Source organism: Cygnus olor, chromosome 10 (genome assembly GCF_009769625.2).
Source record: "Cygnus olor isolate bCygOlo1 chromosome 10, bCygOlo1.pri.v2, whole genome shotgun sequence".
Lineage (NCBI taxonomy): Eukaryota > Metazoa > Chordata > Aves > Anseriformes > Anatidae > Cygnus > Cygnus olor.
In genome coordinates, this window is record NC_049178.1 from 11,190,030 (window position 1) to 11,210,025 (window position 19,996).

The 19,996-nt window shown below is 47.9% G+C and overlaps 1 long non-coding RNA gene and 1 other non-coding gene across 2 annotated transcripts; both read left to right on the top strand.

Moving 5' to 3' along the window:
- The first annotated feature begins 1,077 nt into the window (after positions 1–1,077).
- LOC121075439 lies at positions 1,078–9,067 on the top strand. Its single transcript, XR_005822964.1, has 3 exons — positions 1,078–1,283; positions 2,756–2,925; positions 8,780–9,067. It is a non-coding gene; the product is annotated as an uncharacterized LOC121075439 (long non-coding RNA).
- A 10,684-nt stretch (positions 9,068–19,751) lies between these two features.
- TRNAL-UAA lies at positions 19,752–19,834 on the top strand. The gene has a single exon. It is a non-coding gene; the product is annotated as a tRNA-Leu (tRNA).
- Positions 19,835–19,996: the final 162 nt, after the last annotated feature.

Genomic DNA, 19,996 nt, shown 5'->3' on the forward strand with positions numbered 1-19,996 from the left:
ACAATATATTGTGCCACCCTTCTGCCTTGTGCTTGGATTATCTGCCTCTCACAGGAGAAGTCGGTGATGTGGAGCTCCTGCACACGCTCATTTCATGCTCTGCGTAGGAGCTTCTGAGTGCAGGGGGACAGGGAGGGAGGGAGACCAAGCCACGAGCCATGAGCCTTGCTCCCATAGCTCCATGGGATGCTCAAGGGGCAAGAGTTTACAGGTAACAGTGAGTGGCCCTTGTTCCAACACTGATATCAGTTCTGTTATCACCTCTAGTATCAGTTCTGGTTTTGGTATGGGTTCCAGTACGTTAACAATAGCTGGTAGGAGATGGCTCCCCACAAGACAGTCAGCAAAGCAAAATATCAGAATTCAGATGTGGCTTCCTCAAATTCAAAGCAGTACGAGATATGGAACAGATTACAGGCTGGATCACACAAGCCACAAACCACATTAAAAGTATAGGAACTTCAATAGGTATTCTGCTCTCACACTTAAACACAATCCTGAGTGAAAGGATTTCCCCTGCCTCCAGCCCTTCTTCCCCGAAAAAGAAAGGATTTCTGTCTCCAGAAAATGCAATCCAGTTACATGAAGCACCTTGGGTACCGTGAGCATCTTTGCATAACAATGTCATGTCAAACAAATTCCTGCCTGCTCCTTGTCTGCTGCCTGATGTATTGTGCCCCCAAACAGTTTTGACTACCTGCCACCTCCGAAACACCTGATGGCTATGGAATCAGCAATCGCAGAAGCAGCTGTGAAATGAAAAATAAAACGGGGTGGGAGAAGGAAGGGAGAAGCCAACCGATCTGGTGCTGATGCTGGGAGGGTGGAGGGGAGAGAAAGGCCATCTGGGAATGGGTTTCGTCCTCCTGTGCCCAGCTGAAGAACGATGTCTCTCAAGGGCCATACTGATGAGCATGGAAGGGCTTTCAGATTATTAATGATTGTTAATCGGTTTGGTAGCAATAGCGGTCAGCACTTTCTGAGAGGGAGGATTTGCTCTGCTCTAAAGACTATAGCGCTCCCACAGCTGCAGTCCCACTGCTAGCTGTTGATGTGTGTGGAGGGGTGGGAGGAGGACAAAGAGGATATTTTGGTACTGAACGCCAGATGCTCAGGCACCAGGATGGCTCTGGCAGCACCCACGTCCTCCTGGGTGCTGCGCTGGCTCCCTGGGAGATGGGGAATCAGGGTTCCCGGCATCTCCAGTGCAGACGTAATTAAAGCCTTGCCTGCCTGCCACAGAGCATATGGGACAAGTTAGCAGAGTAATTAAATTTTGCAAAGTGAGTCTTTGCTGGAAAGCTGGAGGGTGGGTCGGTGGGAGGCAGGGGGAGCAGTGGCACTGCCCCTCACCTCCCCGGGTCCTCGCTCCAAATGGCTCCTCGCACCACAAGCTGAGAAAATAATTAGGCGGTGGCTCATTTGCATTGTTTATTGAGTTCGTACATATGAAAAGATACTGAGGAAGCTGGTCAGACTGTACAGATGCTATAGGTGCGAAAGGAGAACGTTTGTAGGTGTGTGGGGAAATGATGAGAAGGGCTTCTGAGCAGAAAGGCGGATGTGGGGGAAGGGAGAGTAGGAGGGGCAGAGAGGGAGAGAAGGGAGTGGGAAGAAAAGAAAAGTCCTATTCCTGCAGACACGGGTGAAATAGGTGTAGTGCACGGTAAAATTGCCAATTAGTGGAGTTGCAGGAGGATGGAAACTCTTCGTGAATTGCAGTCAGTGAGTGTCAGTGGTGAAGAGAAGCAGGGAGGGGGCTGAGGCAGGCAGGAAGGGTTGGCTCACAGATTTCAGGATGGGATGTGTCCTTGCTTGGCTAGGTGAGACTTTATGAGACAAAACCTTTGGATGTTAACTTCCATTTTGTCATAGTTTGTTACATTAGAGTGAGAAAAAGGGACTGTTTTTTTTTTTTTTAAGAAGAATATAAAGGGTTAAATTATTCAGTTTGAACAAAACTTCTTTCAGGGTTGAATGAGTTATTTCCAGTTGCTCCAGGCTGAATGTTGTTTTATTTTTCTTCCCCCCCAAAGCTGAGATTTTCCTCAAGTCCCAACTTATGTGTCATTCTCTTTTCCTTCTCCACATCTCTTGGTTTACCTATCGAATCTCGTATTCACACAGCACTGTGTTTTGTTTCTCTTACAAAAGGGTCCATTCTCATAAACCCCCAGCCTCACGCAGCGACGATTGTCACGGTTATTAATACGTGTAATGGCTTTCTCTCTTCCCGAGGACACATCTATAATGACCTACCCTTTCCCCTCTGTTCAAGATGCTTGTGGAGCAAATTGCAGGTTGGGAAGGCTGGAAAATAGTGGCCGACCACTGACCTCTCTGCCACGGTCACTGGCTCCAAAGCTTTCCTTTGGGGCCATGGCGAGGGAAAGGGGTTTTCACCAGCAGCTTCCGCGCTGGTGGGCCGCAGCGTTCCCTATTCATGGCAAGCACGTGGCAGCTTTCGAATAGCCCAGGCAGCTGTGTTTGAAGAAGTGCTCCCTAATTACCCTCCCGCTTGATGAGCGTGACAGCCCATTGTGCTGGCCCCAGCTGTATGGCTGCCGCTCTCCCGATGTCCCTTGCAAGCCAAACCGGGCACTGGGACATGCTCCTCCGGCAGCCCCTTCCACCCCGCAGGGCACTGCCCCACGTGTGTGCTGCTGCATGCATGGGCATGAATGTGCCCCTCTAAAAATGGCTTGAATCTTAGTGCTGGGGGTGTCACTGATCAATAATTTTGCTTTTTTTGCAGGTATAATCATGTAGATTGGGAGTGGTGACCACGCATTTTTGCATGGAGGTTTTTTGGATGAGGAAATCTGGAGTTTTCGCACCTTGCTTGTGCAAAGCTGAAGTTCATCGTTTCCCAGGGAGTCATCCTGGAGTACTGCCTCACCTGCAGAACCTGAGTATGGCATTGCTGTGAGTGTTCTGGGTTGTGAAACACAACTGGGCAGTGCAAGGGAAGGGAGAGGGGGTTGGACCAGGGCTTTGCATCTGGAAAATCCTCTTGAGGTGTAGACTCCTCAGAACTGCTAAAGTGTAGGAAAAATACATCCAAGACAGCAATGATTATTTGGTGCATTGGAAAAAATGCTCTACCACATTGTTCGTGGGACCCAGAATCAGCACATCTAGTCCAGAGTGATAAACCCACAACAGACAGGTGAACCTCTTCTTTTACCTTCTGAGAATGCTGATGAGGGAGAAGCAGGGCTATAAGGGAGTGAGTGATGCCAAAAAATGGAGTCACAGCAATCTGTGCCACTCCTTTTCTGGAGATCCCTCCTTTCAGCTGGAGAGGTAGCTGTGACTGCTGTGACTGAGAGTGAATTTCCAATTCTCCCCCTGACAAAACATTTTTTCATTGAGGAAAAGAAGTACACCTCTCAAAAATACTCCTGAGGGGAAAAAAAAAAAAAAGAAAAAAAAGGCATTGGAAGTTTTTTTGTGTGTGTGTGTGGTGGAAAGTTTAGGAGGTTTCAGTGTTATTCTCCCTTCATTTCTAATTAGAAGTTATAGACTGGAGACTCCCCATAAGTCATTAAAACTCCTACAGTTTGCATCGATTCTTCCAAAAAAAAAGGTGTTTCCCGAAGGGTTATCTCATCTTTTGGAAATGTTTCCCTTGGTAGTTTCTCTTGCCTCTCCTGGCAGCTGCTCCGTTATCTAATTGCTCATCAAGAGCAAAGCCTCCCCTGCACCTCCTCTCAGCTGGCTGGGTTGTGGTTTAAGGTTATTGGTTTTGTAAGTGTGCAGTGGTGGTGGATGCTTTGGAGATCTGAGGGAAGCAGGGATCCAGATCTTGGTTGCTTCTCCAAACTTCCTGGCCTCCAGAGACTCTCTGGGTGGAGTCCAGGGGTTGCCTTGGCCATCTGGGGTACAAATGGGACCAAAACCCACAAAAAAACATGGATTTTCCATGTCTATGGTGAGAGCAAGTCAGGTTTTCAGCCAGTTTGTGTGCCACACCCAGATAAGCTCTGCCACATGTTGGGAAATCCAAGTGTGTTTTTGGGACTGGTTTTTCAAGGGTGCTGTACCCATGTGCAGAGAGGAACAGGGACTTGCAGAGGCTGGAAAGTTGTTCTTGCTGCTCTCCATTAGCACTTGTGTGTACCTGGGAATGAAGGTAAAGGCTGTCAGATGGCTGCTGGCTGTGGCAGGGCACTCGGCGAGGGAATGGCACTGTTCCCTGTCCTCCCCCTGCCCAGCTCTGTCCCAGTTAAGGGTCTAGCAGCACTTTTTGTATGACATGTCCGTGCCTCTAAAGACATGGCTGAGATGCTGCTGCTTGAGATGCTCACATCCACAGAGCTCCCAATTTCCCCTTTGCTTGCCATGGATGGCAGAAACTTTATTTGCACTTTGCTCTGCAACATCCCAGCCAGGCAAGTGCAGCAGTGAGAGAGGGAGAGTGGAGAAGAAATATGCAACTAGGTCAGTTTGCTCCACATTACGGCTTCATCCTTTACCCAGGGAGGAGTTGTGGTCTTTGCCCACCTCTCGCTGTTCCCATTCAGTCACTCGATGGGGTTTCTAGCTACTTTGAGCCTACAACCTTCAGATCAAGATATTTTTTTTAAACTTGGCTTCCACGTTCGACTCTGCTTCTTTCAACCTGTGTTCAGAGGCTCACAGTGGAAGGAACCTTTTGCTGTATTTAATTGTAAAAGTTCCTTCCCTATAAAAGTCTTGGCAAACTGGGCTGGCTCAGTGGTTAGTGCTTTGCTCTCCTCCTTGCAGGGGCAAAGTTCAGTTGCTTAGCGTCTGGCTGCCTGTTCCCTTGTCCAAGAAGGAGTTTTTAATCACAGTAGGACTAGATGGTTTGGCTTATTCACAGCAGGGCTACAACGCCAATTGCCGTTAGGTCTCTTGTTCAGATATGGTCGGGATTGTTAGTGAGATTTTAACTGTTCTGTGAGCAGAGTGTGATGAGTTGTTGGGCTCAGCCTGTGTGCCAGGGGCTGCGTGTACCCTGCAATGAGCACCACCTGAAATCCTGTTCCCCTTTCTGCACCCCTTTCCCCTGATTTTGGTAATCACCAGACACCAATGTATGCATGGGGAGGTTGAGGTCAAGCCCACGCTGATGCCCTTGGAGGCAGAGGGATGCAGCCAGGGAATGGTGGGTCACCCTTATGCATCCAGAGGCAGAGACTATCCCCAGCACCATTCTGCCTCTTCAGACTGAAGCTAGAGAGAGGTGCCCAGCAAGGCTGCCTTGGCTTTGGAAACACTGCTGGTTTGGTATCGCTAACACCAATATGAAAGCAGATAGAGATGCCGCATATGGGCCATCAGTAAGCAACATGTTAATTATAGGGATGCAATTATATACACAATTATATATGCATTACTTACTCCAGGCTAGGTCCTGCCTGCTGGCAAGCAGCACCAGCATCGCATCGTCCTCCCTGCAGGTCGGAGGGGCTACAGGCAGGGACCACGTGCAGGGACGTCCTCGGGCCAGGCGGTCTGTGTGTGCCCATGCAGGGAAGCTTTTTCTTTTGTTGGGACTGGATCTGAAAGAAAAACACAGCGAGGGGTGGGGTAAGGCACCAGGGATCATCTGAAAGAGGGGCTCTGCTCAGCAAGTATTAGTGAGCATTTTAGAAACAAAACTGATTTTTTTTGTTTTTGTTGTTCTTAATGAATCTTGTACTATTCAGGCTCAGACAGTATTTGCAAACCATGGGGAGAAAAAGATTTAAAAACAACAACAACAGAAGAGCATTAGCGGGAAATAATCTCATCAGCCCCAACTCTCCAGCAGCGCTAGAGACAGGAAAATGATGCCTTTTTATTAGCCTTATTGTCTTTAATTAAAGCATTCAGCAGAACCCTCTGATAATGGACTGCAAGTGAGGTCGGCAGCATTTGTAATAACACAATACAGGGTTCAATTAAGTTGTACTTTTGTAGCTTTTCATCTCCAGTTTAAACAAGCTAGTGATATATGCAGAATGATTACCTTTCCAAGCTGGGTGAAAAGGGAGGAGGCACAGGGGTTTGGGAAGACAAACCACTTGTTGCTCTATAACCGATGCTCTAAAAATACTCTTTCCCCATATGGTTTTCGTGCATTCATCCTGCTTGTAGGGTACCCCCTCATTGCCACCCAGTCAGGCTGGCTGCAATTTGGCTGCTATACTGCAGCCATCAGGTATAGTTTTCTATATCACAATCATGTTTTTTGTGTGACTGTGGGTATCCACAGCAGGTTTCCTAGACCTGAACCTTTAAAAAATGTGTTTTTGATGGTTGCAGTACCTAAAGAACTCCAAACAAACAGGGGGATCAGAGGCAGCAGCAGAAAAGATCAGAGGTCCAGGTATAACCATTTAAGCTGAAAGACTGTGGATGATTGACAAGCAGTTGATATTTGCTGCTCCTTCTTTTCCCTGCTCTTTTGAATTATTGGTCATAAAACACCCTGCAGTTGCACTCTTGCTGTGTCAGAGAGAGAGAGAGAGAAGCCAAGAAAAAACCCACATGGCTAACACTTAACTTTATCTTCACCATTAAGTAATGCTAAATTAGAATGAAATCGCTCTGGTAATACAGGTGACAGCTATATGAAGACCAAATGAATTCCCTATGATCAGTGCCGTTAAAAGGAGCACACTGGCAGAATTCATGATGATGGGACACTTACTGTGTATATAACTCACGCGCGCACACGGGAAACTCATGGTAAATCTGGCTGGCGTTTTATGTCAGGCTTTAAAAAAAAAAAAAGTGGCTTTTAAAGCTTCTGTTCGGATTCTCATCTCTCCAGCCCTGATGTAAATCTGCAGTAATGTAATTGCACTGCTAACCTGCCACGGGGGAGAGGACGAGATGGGAATGGAAAGCAGGATCTTTCCTGAGGCTTCTGGGCAGAGATGCTGGGCACTCCCATGGGAGCCTCCAGCTCTCACCTTGGGGTTGCTGCCACCTGGAGATGCTCCTTCACCCCCTCAGCATTGGTGGCTGTCCTCCACCGAGAGCAGTGGCGGCTAGCAGCAGGAGCTAGCTCCTTGCACACACTCCAAATGCTGTAACCTTGCCATGAAGTACCTGCGGCACTGCTTCTGTGACACTGCTACTATTGATTGCTGAAGCCTTGTATGAAAAAGCAGGTTGAGCTGTGCGTTATCTTGGGCATGGCTGTCCCCGCAGTGATACCAGGGCTGTGTCGCTTTTTGCTGTCACGGTGTGAGAGGTGGTTAGCTGAGCAGTTTCTATGCCTGTGTAGCTTTAGTGCATGGACTTTCCTCGCAGGGCTGGTGTTAGTCTCCCCATGTTGATGGCAGAGGATGGTGCTTTGAGGGAGGTAAACCAAGGTCCCCTTCCCCGTGCTTGCTGTCATGCTGCAGTACCCCATGCTGGCACGCTTTGTCACACAAAGCCTCTACCCTCCACGTACAGGCAAAAATTACAGAGAGATAATTACCTTCTGCCTCCTCGCAGCCCAGTTTTACCCGCATACTGTTCATTTCAGTATTTTTACTGTCTCTCATGTAGTGCAGCTATGCGCTGTTAAACAGCTGTTCAGCTCCACCCTAGAAAAATAGCTTCAATAAAGTGCATTTCCCATACAGGTCATATATTGGTTAATTCATCCTTTTGGGAGAACTTCCAGACAGGAAATGTGGAGGCAGAGGAAACTGTCCCGGCAGAGCACAACAACTTCTAAATTAAATCCAATCCCGGCTCCCACTACCTGCCATTGTTACTGACATGGAAAGAGAAAGCAAAGGGCTGAATTTCACCTGGCTGCTGTGTCACTGCCACGGCTCCATCTCGCGGGGCACCTGTCCCCTGCAGAAGATGGGTTGAGGTTTGAATGGTAACTTAACTTCTGTGATTCAACAGCCAGTCTGTATTTTTTTTTTTTTTTTGCTAAAATACTATTATTCTCTATTATTGTATGCCTTTGCCCTATTCTGCCTGAATAAGTAGAGGGGTAATCTGATGTGCCAGGCTCCCTTCATTCATGATGTTGAAGATTTACTTTTTGGAAAGGAAAAACACACTGGAGCTTACTACAGGCTGAACCAGCTCTGGTAGGTTTTATAGTTGGAGGAGGCACCGAAGGGACTGCCTCTGCCTATTCCCCTCGGATCACGTACTCTACCAAACCTGTTTGGGCTTGTGGATGTAATTTCGTATGGTCATGGCAGAAGCCACTTCTGCACAGACCCGGTTTGCCTTGTGTTCCACATGGCTTTGCTATTATTGCCCCCTGACTGCTTCTGAGACAATTTCTTGCCTATTAAAATGCAGTTACGGCCTGGAAAGTGATGGTGTAAGAATGGCTTATCAGTGCTCTGTAGCTATTTGCTCTAATCATCCGTACCAAAGGCCCGAGAATGCTCCCAGAGAAGCCAATAAGACTTTTTCCATTGACTTCAAAGGCAGCAGAGAGCAATTTAGCTGCTGCCACCAGACAAAGCAGGTTAGGCTACAGCTGGTACTTCCACAGCTAACTTGGCTCTGAAATCCTGACAATCTAAATGTATTTCTGCTACATGGGATGTTTAAAAATAGACAAGACAAAGTAGCAGGGGAAACAGATTGCTGGGAATATTCCTTCCCTGGTAGGAGAAATGGACTAGCTGAACCTAGCACGCCTTTTCCATCTCAAGTGTGTATGAGCCTATGATTTCTGTCAGCAAACTAAGCACTTCTGAGCCAGAGGCAGCACAGAAAGCCGCTAAAAGCAATTTAGAGGTGCTGGTATCATAATTTTTCAATCCAAGAGGAACTTCTGTTTTTGCATATATCGTAGGGCTCAGGAAGATTCCCCTGAATCCAGGGAGACGTGGTGCCTGCGCGGAGACGATCCCACGGACACAACCCATAAGTCATAATAACGCGAGGGTCTTGGTAGGGCTGTCCTCCCAGCTGCCTCCTGGGAGGGGGATATTGAGTGCATGATGCTGGAGAAGATCAAAGAGACATCTACAGCTAATAAATCACCAATAATGGGTGACTTTGAGTGCCCACATATAAGGAGGCCAGCGATGTTTAGTGAATCAATGTCTCGATACTTTAAATTATCCTCGGAACAGTTACTTTGAAGGCATGCAAGACAAGTTTTTTTCGATTTTGTCTTCAGTAGCATGGAGGATGTGGTTCAAGACAAATGGCCTCCTACGCACTAGTGATCATAGCAAAACCGTGTCTGTCACCCTCACGGCCTGCATCAAAACTTGGTCAGGAACTCGGTTCTGTGGAAAGGAGAAGTTAAAAGAAATAGAAGAGTAATAAACGAGAATTAAAACCAACCCCCTCAGACCGTATATAAAGACAGTTTACTCATCCCATGTATACTCCCAGAGGAAAGCCAGGCCTGTGTAAATGGCAGAGAGGAGAGACATTTAAGCTGAATAAATAATTTTCACTAAAAGTGGAACCAGTGCAGGACAGCCCCATGGAAAGAGCAGAGCCCTGGCAGGGCTGGGGCAGATTGAGGGCTCTCTGCTCTCCTTGCAGCATGGGATTCAGCACGGAGAAATGCCCTGCCTGCAACTTGGAGATGCCCAGTAATTCCGGTGGGAATGGCAGAGGGAGGTCTGCCTGGTGAATGCTAGCTGCTGCGCCCGTGCATCCCTGCACCCAGCATCCAGGCTGGGACCCACAGCGGGGAGAAAAGTTTCAGCTCCTTGTGATGCTTGGCTGGCGCATTGAGCTGGGCTCAATACGAACCTGAGCGTTTCATTAGCCAGGTTTTCCACCCTGGAGGAGAAGCTACGGCTGCATTGACCTTAATGCGAAATTAAAGCCATTTAAGCAGGTAACAGCCAGACAGCTGGGTGCAACCATGCGATGGAGGCGTTTGTCTCTATTTACAGACAAGCTGTGTATGTGTTTCCATTTCGCTCAACTTTTGCTGCTTGTTTATTTAGCTAATAAGAGCCAGCAATCTGCCTCGCACAGCCGTGCAAACAGCAGAGCAGAGTGTGCCCGAAGAAGGGCTTTTGTTAAACGCTTGCTGGCCTTATGGCACCGGCTGTGGCTCACCTGCTGCAGGAGGGAGCTGGAGGGAAGGCACTTTAACAAAGCTTTTGCTCAGGTGGGGCATGTCCTGTCTCTCTCCATCAGTCTGGTTCAGGACTGATGTGTTCCCGTCCCTGGGATGGGGCTGCATCATTGCTGACAGACTGAGCAGTGTGTCACCAGTTCCCTGCATCCCACATCCATCTAGGCACTGATGGCAGCTGGACCAGCATTGCCACCATGTCCATGCGTCTGTCCCTCAGAGGACAGACAGGAGGAGGTCACCAGACCTCTCTGGCTGTGTCCGTGCTTTAGAGAAAGAAAGGAGACTGGATCTAATCACAGAAGGGTGCAGAAAGGACAGCTGCTGCAAAACCTCTCCCTCATCCATCTCTACAGGGGGACTGATGTTGCATTTTGGGAAAATGCTGTGCCACTGTCTTGTCTTCTGCTGCTGCACCCAGCAGTCTTTTCTGACTTTTTAAGCATTAGTCTGCCTGCCTCCTGCTTTTACCAGCCAGTCTTAGGTGTCCCAGATGCTGCTTGGGAGTGAAACATAGCTGCTGCCTTTGTGAGTTATCCATCTTCTCCTTTCGTGGTGAAGACACTGATCTCCAGCAACAAGAGGCCTGTCCTGCCATGGCCTCGTGCTGCAGGCATGTGCTAAGCAAAGACCCTGTGGGTGTATGAATGGCTGGCCTCAGTGTGTAATTCTCAGCACTCTCACAGTGTTCCCCTTTTTACAGAAGAGGTCTTCCCAGCAAGCTCATCAAGATGTCTGCCTTCTCTTTCCCAGACCCTTCACTGCTGGTATCTGGATCATTTCTCCCCCCGGTGCTCTGAGCACCTTCCTGTGGTGTGAGGGGCTTGGGTGGTAAATGAAAGAGGGCAGAGAAGGAACCTCCTTGGGAGCTCTGAAATTAAACTGGGAAATCAGCAGGGAACTTTGCCCATGGGCCCTGACCTAGGGCCTGCTGTGGAGGCAGAAGAAGTCTTGTGGAAAATACCATCTGTAGCCTTTAGACTGGGTTCCTGTTTTCTAAGGAATGCATTAGGGACCAAATCCCCATCATGCTAGGTGCTGCACCAATACAGAACAAGAAATGACATGCACCCATCACTTCTTGCCTGTATACACACAAAATCAGAGGCTTTGGGACCTTAAGTCCAGCTGTCTGCTATGAATGCACAGGTCTTTTAGAGCACAAAGGAGCCAATGCTACCTAGTTCATCCTGTGCTTAGCTGCTAATTAGGAGTTTTTAGGATGTACAATTTGAGGTGTTACCAATTAGCTCAATTGTGGACCAAGACCAGAGCTGTTATTTGCTTTGTCACAGCAATTGAAAGCCAAATAAACAAATAATAGTGTCTTTTTCCCCTGTGCTTTAGAACCGCTGTGAAACAAAATAATAATAATTTCATTGTCTACTTTTCAAAACTCTACATTTAAAGCAGATCATAAAAATCCCTACATGGTTTATTTTGTGTAATTACTAAAAAATCAGGCTTTGAATCCCAGAAGAAAAACTATATGTTACTTAAAAAAAAAAAAAGAAACCAGCAAAACAAAACAAACACACACACAAAACCAAACACACACACAAGAAAAATAAAGAAGGCAGATGAATGAGCAAAATATGCTGGAGTTTGTCCTTCTGTTGTTTATGATTGGGAGTTTTGAAGGAGGTTATGGGAGACAAGTGCTTGAAGCCCACATGACTTCACGGGGTCTTAGTACCTTTTTTCTGTGGCTCTACTAAAACTGAGTCTCAAAAAACCAACCAACCAAAAACTGTTTGCAGAGAAATAGAAGAAATTTAAAGCTTTTTTTATTTTTTTAAGCTCTCTTCAACTTTGGATTTTGTTTTCAGTTTTCCCAGGAAGCCACCTACCTTACACCTTGGGATAGCTTGCTTGTGCTGTAAACTCTTCTGACAGCCTGGGCCCTCAGAGGCTCTGCTCAGCAGGAGGAGTGAACGATTGCAAGGACAGGAGCCGTGATTGTGCGCATGAGGTGAAGCAGGAAAAAGCAAAGTGAAGTATCTCAAATGCTGGACAGAGGATTCTTGCTGGAGCTGAAGCTGTGGGATGACTAACATAGATTTCACAGGTTTGTCCTCCTTCTTTTCTGTGAGCCTCTTTTTCCTTCATCTTGGTATTTCTAACATGAGATAAAAGGAAACAAATGAAAATACAAATGTCCAGGTGTCCTCCTGTCAGGCAGTGGTAAGCCCGCAGAAGTGGGTGAGCTCTCAGCTTTCAACAGTTCTCTTCAAAGGTTACATCTAATTAGGAGAATCCTGATTTTGTCATCGATGATTTTAGCAAGTTGGTCTTCCAAGGCATCAAAGAAGTCCAGCTGGGAACCCATATGGGAAAAATATATATATATATTTATATATATGCTATAAACATGTTATCCCTAGAAAACTTGTACATAGTATGTGTGAGCTCACTCTATACACCTACTCTTCACCACAACCTGATTTTAGACATTGCATGACAGATAGGCCCACTGATACCTGTCAGTATTTCTATATGGAGCCTACTTGGAGTTCTCTGCAAGGTTGTTCATGCTCTCTTTGAGAGGGAAAACTTTTTTCCTGGTCTTTCCCTAACTTTTTTTTTTTTGCCCATAGCTCTTTCATCACTAATTTCCTCCATGGATGGAGGATCAAATTCACCCTTCTCTGGTTACTTGTAAAATGCAAGCCAGGAACTTGCAGACTGTCTCCGTGGGCTTCCTTTAAAGCCCTGGCAGTGGCAATATTGGCATATCCAAGATTCAGTGTTTTATTGGGCTGAATTGCAACACAATTTAATTGCCAGCAGATATGTAGCACATATGGGGTGGTGGTGGTGTAATTTATAAAGGTATTGGAACCCAGTTTTGGGTAGGTACCTGTATCTTCAGAAACACAGGCTGGGGGAAGTGGATAATAGGTCTGTGTCTTCTCCCACTTCTGCTGTACATGGACAAACAGGAGGCACAGAGGTGCACCCTGGCATTGGGAAATGCTTGTTCCTTAGCTGAGGTGAAGCTAGGTCTATAGGCATGTGCAATTTAGCTGATCCAGGGGTGTTAAAAGGATGGCAAATCTGTATTTTAATCCTGCCTCGAGGTTGTTCATGGGGAGAGAGATGTATGTGCTGGTAGCACTGCATGAATGTGCATCCAGGTCTCAGGCCAGGTGAATTCCAGGAATGTACTGATGTGCTCCAAGCTGAGATTGCTGACTTCTGAAAGTGGGTGTCCCCAGCCCACGAGAGATGCTGTTACGTTGCTGGCTGGGTGCTCTCCTTGATAAAACTGCTTCCCCTCACTTCCTACATTCATTCACTTGTCAAGAGCAGAGACTTGTTTCAACACCGTGGATTCTAAATTTTCTCTGATGTAATTATTATTTGACACTGCAGCCCTTCCAAGAACCTTACATAAGGAAAGAGAAAGAATTAAATATGAGAGAAGTCTAAAAATAAAACTATTAAAAGGAGACAGAAGCTGTTTTGTGAGCAGCAGGAATGATGTGATGCCTCTGGGAGAGGATATGCTGAGCCAAAGGAGATGTTCTGCTTTTAGGCAGTGCCTTTCATTATATTTCAGTGAAGTTCTGTGCTTTTCTGAAGTTCTTAGGTGCAGTGCTTTTAGAAATGAGCCTGTTCTTTCTCTTTGCTCTTGCAAAAAACCACGACTTTCATACCATTCCCCAAGCCAATCTCCCTTTACAGAATGTGCAGCCAAAATTTCCCTTCCCTAATTAAGCTAGAATGGTTTTTGAAGAAGTTTTAGCCTCAGAGAACATCAAATTTAGCTCTTAGCCTGGAGCCAAGCTCTGGGCTAAAGAACACATGTCATTTTAGGAATTCATGTAGATGCACCTTGACATCTGGGATGTGATATGTTGCCTGCACACTTCCCCACTGAGACACCAAGCGGCAGTGGGCACTGCTGATGCTGCAGCTGGAGCACAAAGGGTTTTTGTCATTCACCCCAACACGTTTGTCCCAGCCATGTAAAGAATTGCAGGAGATTTCTTTGACGCATGCAAGCCTCTTCTGTTGGTATTTGTTGATGTGATAACTTAATTGCCTCATTTCTCTTCTGGGTTGCTTCTGAGAGTAGCATAAAGCAGTGTTTCCTAAGTTGTGACCTGTAAAGAATGGACTTCTCCGGTGAACATTTGTTTCCTGTGGCTAGTTCCTCTCTGGTGTTAAAAGGCAGCCAAAAATATGCAACACGTAGCTTTTTCTAGTGTGATTTTGGAATGGCCTTAGCAGAATCTGGTTTACAGATTTCTGATGAAATTCAGGTATGGAGAGCAGGGCTTGAAGGGGCCTTCAGAGGTCATCTGCCTCAAGCCAGGATCAGCCGGGTTTCTAATTTCTTACAAGCCTCCAGCACTGATCATTCCACCCCCAGAAGCAGTAAGTTCAGTGTCCGGCTCTGTCTGTTGTAAGGACCTCTCCTGCAGGCAGATTCAATATCCCTCGAAGCTAATTACCTGCGACTAGGTGTCTAGCCTAAGCTAAGCAGATGAACTTTGTTCCTTTGCTTCACTTCCAGAAAGCAATGGATTTTAACCTTCTTTAAATGCCCCGGGTGGGATCAAGCCCTCTCTGAACATTCCTCTCTCTGCAGCGACCGTAGAAAAAGTCTGGTGGTCTCCATTAGGCAAGAATAGATGAACATGCACCGAACGCCTCATTTACATCAGGTCACTTTTATTATTCATGGCTTGGGCACTCAACATCTGAGGCATCAGTATCACAGCACTGAGATCCTCAGTGTGTTCTTGAGCTTTCTTTTCTACACCGCTATGATGACTCACTTTTTCTGTGTTGTATGTGATGATGTTTGGAAGAGGCATAGAACAGTGATGGGGGAGATGGGTCCATGGTGATGCCTTCCTCACAATCTAGTCCAGGCTAAATAAAGGTAAAGCCTTGACAAGCCACACACACATACTGTCCAGAACATCTCTGGGAATAACTGGATCTGGGAAGGTGATGACTTTGAAATGCTAAAACATCAACAATTCACTCCAGCCATCTCATTACAAGCCCATTCAGAACCAAAGCAGAATCAATGATGTGAAGCTTGAGTATTCTGAGTCCTTGAGATTTTTTTTGAGAAACTGTCTGTTGTCCAAAAATTATTTGTAGAAAATACTGTGAGAATAGTTTATACTAGCAATAGCTTGTAGAAAACTGTAAACAGCTGGGCGATCATTCCTGAACAGGAGAAATACATTATTTGCTATGACTTACTACCTTAGCTCTGGTAGCTGCATTGCTTTCTTTCTTTTTTTTTTTTTTTTGGAAAGAACTTAATCAACAAAGAAAACATATTTTCCCTCTGGGTTAAAAAACCTCCTGTAATTGCACAGCTCCACTGGTTTTTAATCCAGTCTGTGTGCCCACAGTGAGGGGTCTTTTTTTTTGTTTGTTCATTCGTTTGTGGTTTTTTGGTTGTTGTTACTGTTGTTGTTGCTGCTTTCTGGCTGAATACCAGTATCTGCAAGGTTCATGGAAAACCTTTGCTCTTGAGCTACAGAGCACCGTAACTTTTGGAGTTACACAGGGGCTGACTTGAGCCAACAGGCAGTGGGGCATCATGCCAAATTCTGCAGAAAATAAGCTTTCACCTATTGGAATGCCATGTATATTTTCTAGCCATTCTGTAAAGAAAGCCATCTGAAGGCAAAGTGAGGCAGGCTTGATTTCCTGAACTGCCTCTCAAGAGGCAGGAAGAACAGGAAGGATGAATGATCTGCACTTCTTTACTCTGAAAGCTGCCAAGGTGCCAGCCAGCTACCAGCTAAGTAGCCATGCTGTCCTGTGCTCGACTCTTCTTTTTGTCAGAGAGCTGCAGCTACTCTCCAGATGTGGCAGAAGTTTACAGTTACGTGTGGGACATCAATACTCCATTTAGAAGTGCTGTTTTTAAAATTGACAAAGTCCAAAAAGCTTCCTCATTAAGTGCTGCCTGAACTCAGCACAGGAGCCCTGCTGGTATAAACAGCAAGAAGTTTTCACCCCCCCAAGACAGCTGGGCATGGAGGAGCCGAGCTTTCAGGTCTCACTTCATCTAAGATGACCCTGGTAGGGGTCCAAACAGAGTCACACTGGAGTCGCTTAGTGCCCCTGATGGTTGTAACCCACACACCAAAATGCTCTTGTAGCAGTGGATGAGCACAAGAGAAGCTCAGAGGACAACCCTGTCCTACTGTTTCTCTTTACCAACCAGTTTCTAAAGTGAGGGTGCAGATAGTATTTTTGCCCCTGCATCCATAAATGATGGAAGTTTTCTCCTGAAATCTCTTAGAGTGCCATTTTTGTTCTGCCTTGCTCATGACTTCAAGGCTTTGGATTTTTTCTTTCTCTTAACTTAGCTACCAATCAGCCACTCTCCAGCTGCAGTAATAACGTGTGGGATGGCAGTTGCCTCCAGTGGCTGTTTAAATTAAACACAGATCTACTGAATAGACACCGAGTGCCAAGAGATCCCTTTTGGGAGAAGGTGAGAGGAGGAACTGCTTTCCAGTTAACATTGCCGATGTGTTTCTGAAGCTAAGGACAACACCTTTCTGACTCCAGGACATTATTAATGTCTTTCTCTAACAGAACATGTGTTCTGAAAACCTGTAGCTGTGTCACCTTCAAGCTGTCATTTCAGGGGGATATTGCGAGCAAGGTACAGCCAGCCCAGCTTACGATTTGCATGGGAGACATCCGAGACACCACAGGTAATTCAGCTGTTGTTACGTCCTCCCTGGAGGCAACGCTGACTCCAGGCCCAGCAAAGTGCCAGCCAGCACATCGCACATATCTACAGGTGAAGCCAAGCAACCTCATGGGTGGTGCACAGCCATTGAAGACTCTAGGAAGCATTTGCTTGTGGCTGCATTTATATATACAGCCAAGTTGTGCCTGTGACCCCCCTGAGTATGTGCAATTTGTGATGTAGGTGTGAGTTTGAGCATGTTGGGTCACTGGAGCTGCCTGCTCTTGGTGCTGTCTGTGCCTTGCACTCAGAGCATCCCCTTGTGCTCAGGAAGAGCTGTGTCGTGTGTCTGGTGGTGGACAGGGCTGCGGTGTGCCTGTCTACATCCCGTGTGCTGGTGTTTGGCCTGCACATCGCTGCTAAGCTTACCCATACGGAGATCTCTTCCAGCCTTGGCACAGACAGGGAGTGGATTTGTATTTCATAGCTAAAATAGGTATTGCCTTCCTTAAGTTTCCTGTGTGTCTGCTGTCTTGTAACCGAGGGTTATGGGCTCTGCTTACGAGTTATACTTAGACTCTTCTAAAGCTTTGGTCAGCCTTGGAGACTCAGCTTCAGTTTGAAAATGGGTGCAAATGGGCTGTTAGCCAGGTGCTGGAGGCTGTTTCAACACAGAGATTTATGGTGAGCTGGGGGAGGCTCAGCAGGGGACATGGCTGGGGGTGAGATACCCCTGGAGGGAGCAGAAGACACATTCTGCAGCCCTTGTTGTTCAGGCCACCATCTCCTCTCCTGGCCTGTGCTAAGAGCAGCAAGCATCAGTTGAATCTGCTCTCCCACACTCCCACACTACTCCCTCCATGCACGCCTTACCCCTGCCCTGCTGGGGTGGCCCCACTGCTTTATCCAGCCCTCGGGATGCTGACTCCAGCAGCATTTCCCAGCCTGGACCCAAGGGGTTAAGGTAGGATGTTAACTTCAAAGCTGGGCGGGAAGGGGATCTGAGCAGTGCGGGTCATGGACATCCTCGCGGGCAGCTCCCTTCTCTCCATGCTGCCAAGAGCAGATGTGGCGTAAAAGCTTCCTCTCAGAGAGGGCATGATTAATCTCTGCTTCTTAGAGGATGACAAATATATTATATTCGCCGACATGCACACGCATTCTCTTCGCCTGACAGGTGACCCCTGTCTTAATGCCAAGCGCGCGAGGTCCAGCTCTGTAAACGAAGAGGAGAGCTTTGCAAGCTCATTAATGCTTTGAAGTCACTCATTAGAAGCAGATTCCTCTGGAGCTGGCAAGCGCAACACCCTTTGTGAACACGGCTTCGTTTGATACTAATGCGGGTGCTGCAGCTGGAGGCATCCAGGGATGCTGGGCTGCGATCCTGCACACACGGACCCGCACAGCGTGTTGCTGTGGCTGTAATGGGAAGAGCAAAGGGAAGCAGTTGCTGTCCCCTCTTGGCACTGAAAGGGGTGAATTTCCTCCTGGCAGGGTTTTTTGTGTGTGGATGGATTAACCTATTCCCCTGCTGAGCTGAGGACCTGCAGCACCCTGCAGCGGGATACCTGGGGTCTAAAGAGACCCCAGCAAGGCGATACAGACTGCATCATCTCTGGAGGCCAGGGTGTCCCCTCAATGTTACCCTTTTCTGAGAGCTGGAAACACCCCATTTTCTGGTCAGTGCCTCTCACCCCTGTGCCTGCTGGCTGCAAGCCCTCCGAGCAGCTCAGGCACCCCCGAGCACGTTTGTTAGCAGTCCCTGGGGAAGCGAGGGGGGAATTGCTCAGCTCCAAGCAGGGCAGACCCAACAAGCACCATCCCCTTTACCTCCACAGAGACACCCCCTTTTGGGCCTGGGATGTGTCCCCAAATGTTTTGCTTTACTGGAGCCAAAAGAAAGGTTTCCCACAAACTGTCGGACCTACCTGGGGATGTCCCCAGGGGGAAAGTCTGCATCTTCCCAGCCCTTCCCATGGCGGAGGAGGCTCCATCATGTCTTCAGCAGGTGGGATCCTCCTATGAAAAGGTCTGGCCAGGATTGTCTCTGTGGGCTGGGGCTGGGCAAGCCCAGTGCAGGGATCTGGGATGTCTGGGAATCCGCTGGGAGGGAGCAAGACTGGGAACATGTTGCAGCATCCCACCAAAGCGATGGCAGTGCTGTGTGAAGGTGCAGGCCTGGGAAGGGAGAGTGGCTGAAACAGAGACAGAAAGCATCAGGCTCCTGTGGCTTAAGGGCTAGAGACTTAGTGAATGCAGCCTTGTTTTGAGGCTGTGGGTTTGAATCCCATGTGATTCAGCAAACAAAGATTTTGTTGTTGTTTTTATTTGTTTTTCCTACAGGGCAAAGCAAAAGCACAAAAAGGTATAGCTCATCCCAAAGGGAAAGGGAGGACTCCCATGCCCCACATTTTTTCCTGGCTCAACACTCCAGTCGAGCCCCCAGTGCAGGCCAGAGGGGGTGAGGAGCAGGACCCGAGGAGGAAGGATGATGCTTTAACCACTCGGCGGGTCTGGCTGAGCACTGGTAGGCTGGCAGAGCTGCCCCAGTCCCCCTGAGACACCCAGTGGGGTCAGGCTGACACCCCCCAGAGACGTACCTCGTACCTGGCGGTGTTATCACTGATGTCTGTGGTCCTTGCATGAGGACCTGGCATGGCACATGGGTGCTGTGCCACTCTCCGTGGCCATAAGAGCTGGCACTTCCCAGCGAGGTGTTTGGTTGGGGTGTGCCAGCTGGGCTGAGCAGAGGTTTGCTTCTTGGTGATGGGGCACCAGGACATGGGAGCAAAACTGTGACGTTTTGGAAAGTGCATGGGGTAGGAAAGCATTTATTGTGGGGTACAAGGAAAGGGAGCGAGGAGGCTTTCTCACTGTGCCTTGCCAGAGGCCAGCTCACCAGGGAACTTAAAGAAGGCAGTGAGGAGGGGAAGATATTTCGGGCGCGGGCAGTGCCCCAAGCTGGGACCCTGATGGCTTGGCAGGGAGTGAGTCCTCCAGGGGGGACCAGGCAGGCCAGGGGGCAGCAGGCAGCCCACCAGGATGGCCGAGTGGTGAAGGCGTTGGACTTAAGATCCAATGGGCGCATGCCCGCGTGGGTTCGAACCCCACTTCTGGTAGGAGTCTCCTTTTTTTGGCAGTCCACACCCCCCGTCCTGGCTTTTAGAGCATCTGTTCAGAGCAGGGAGGGGAGCCCTCAGCCCTCTGTTGTGCCTGGGGGGGCAAAACCATTCAGTGCCTCAGTGGAAGCGCTTTGGTGGGACTGAGCCCCCTTATCATGC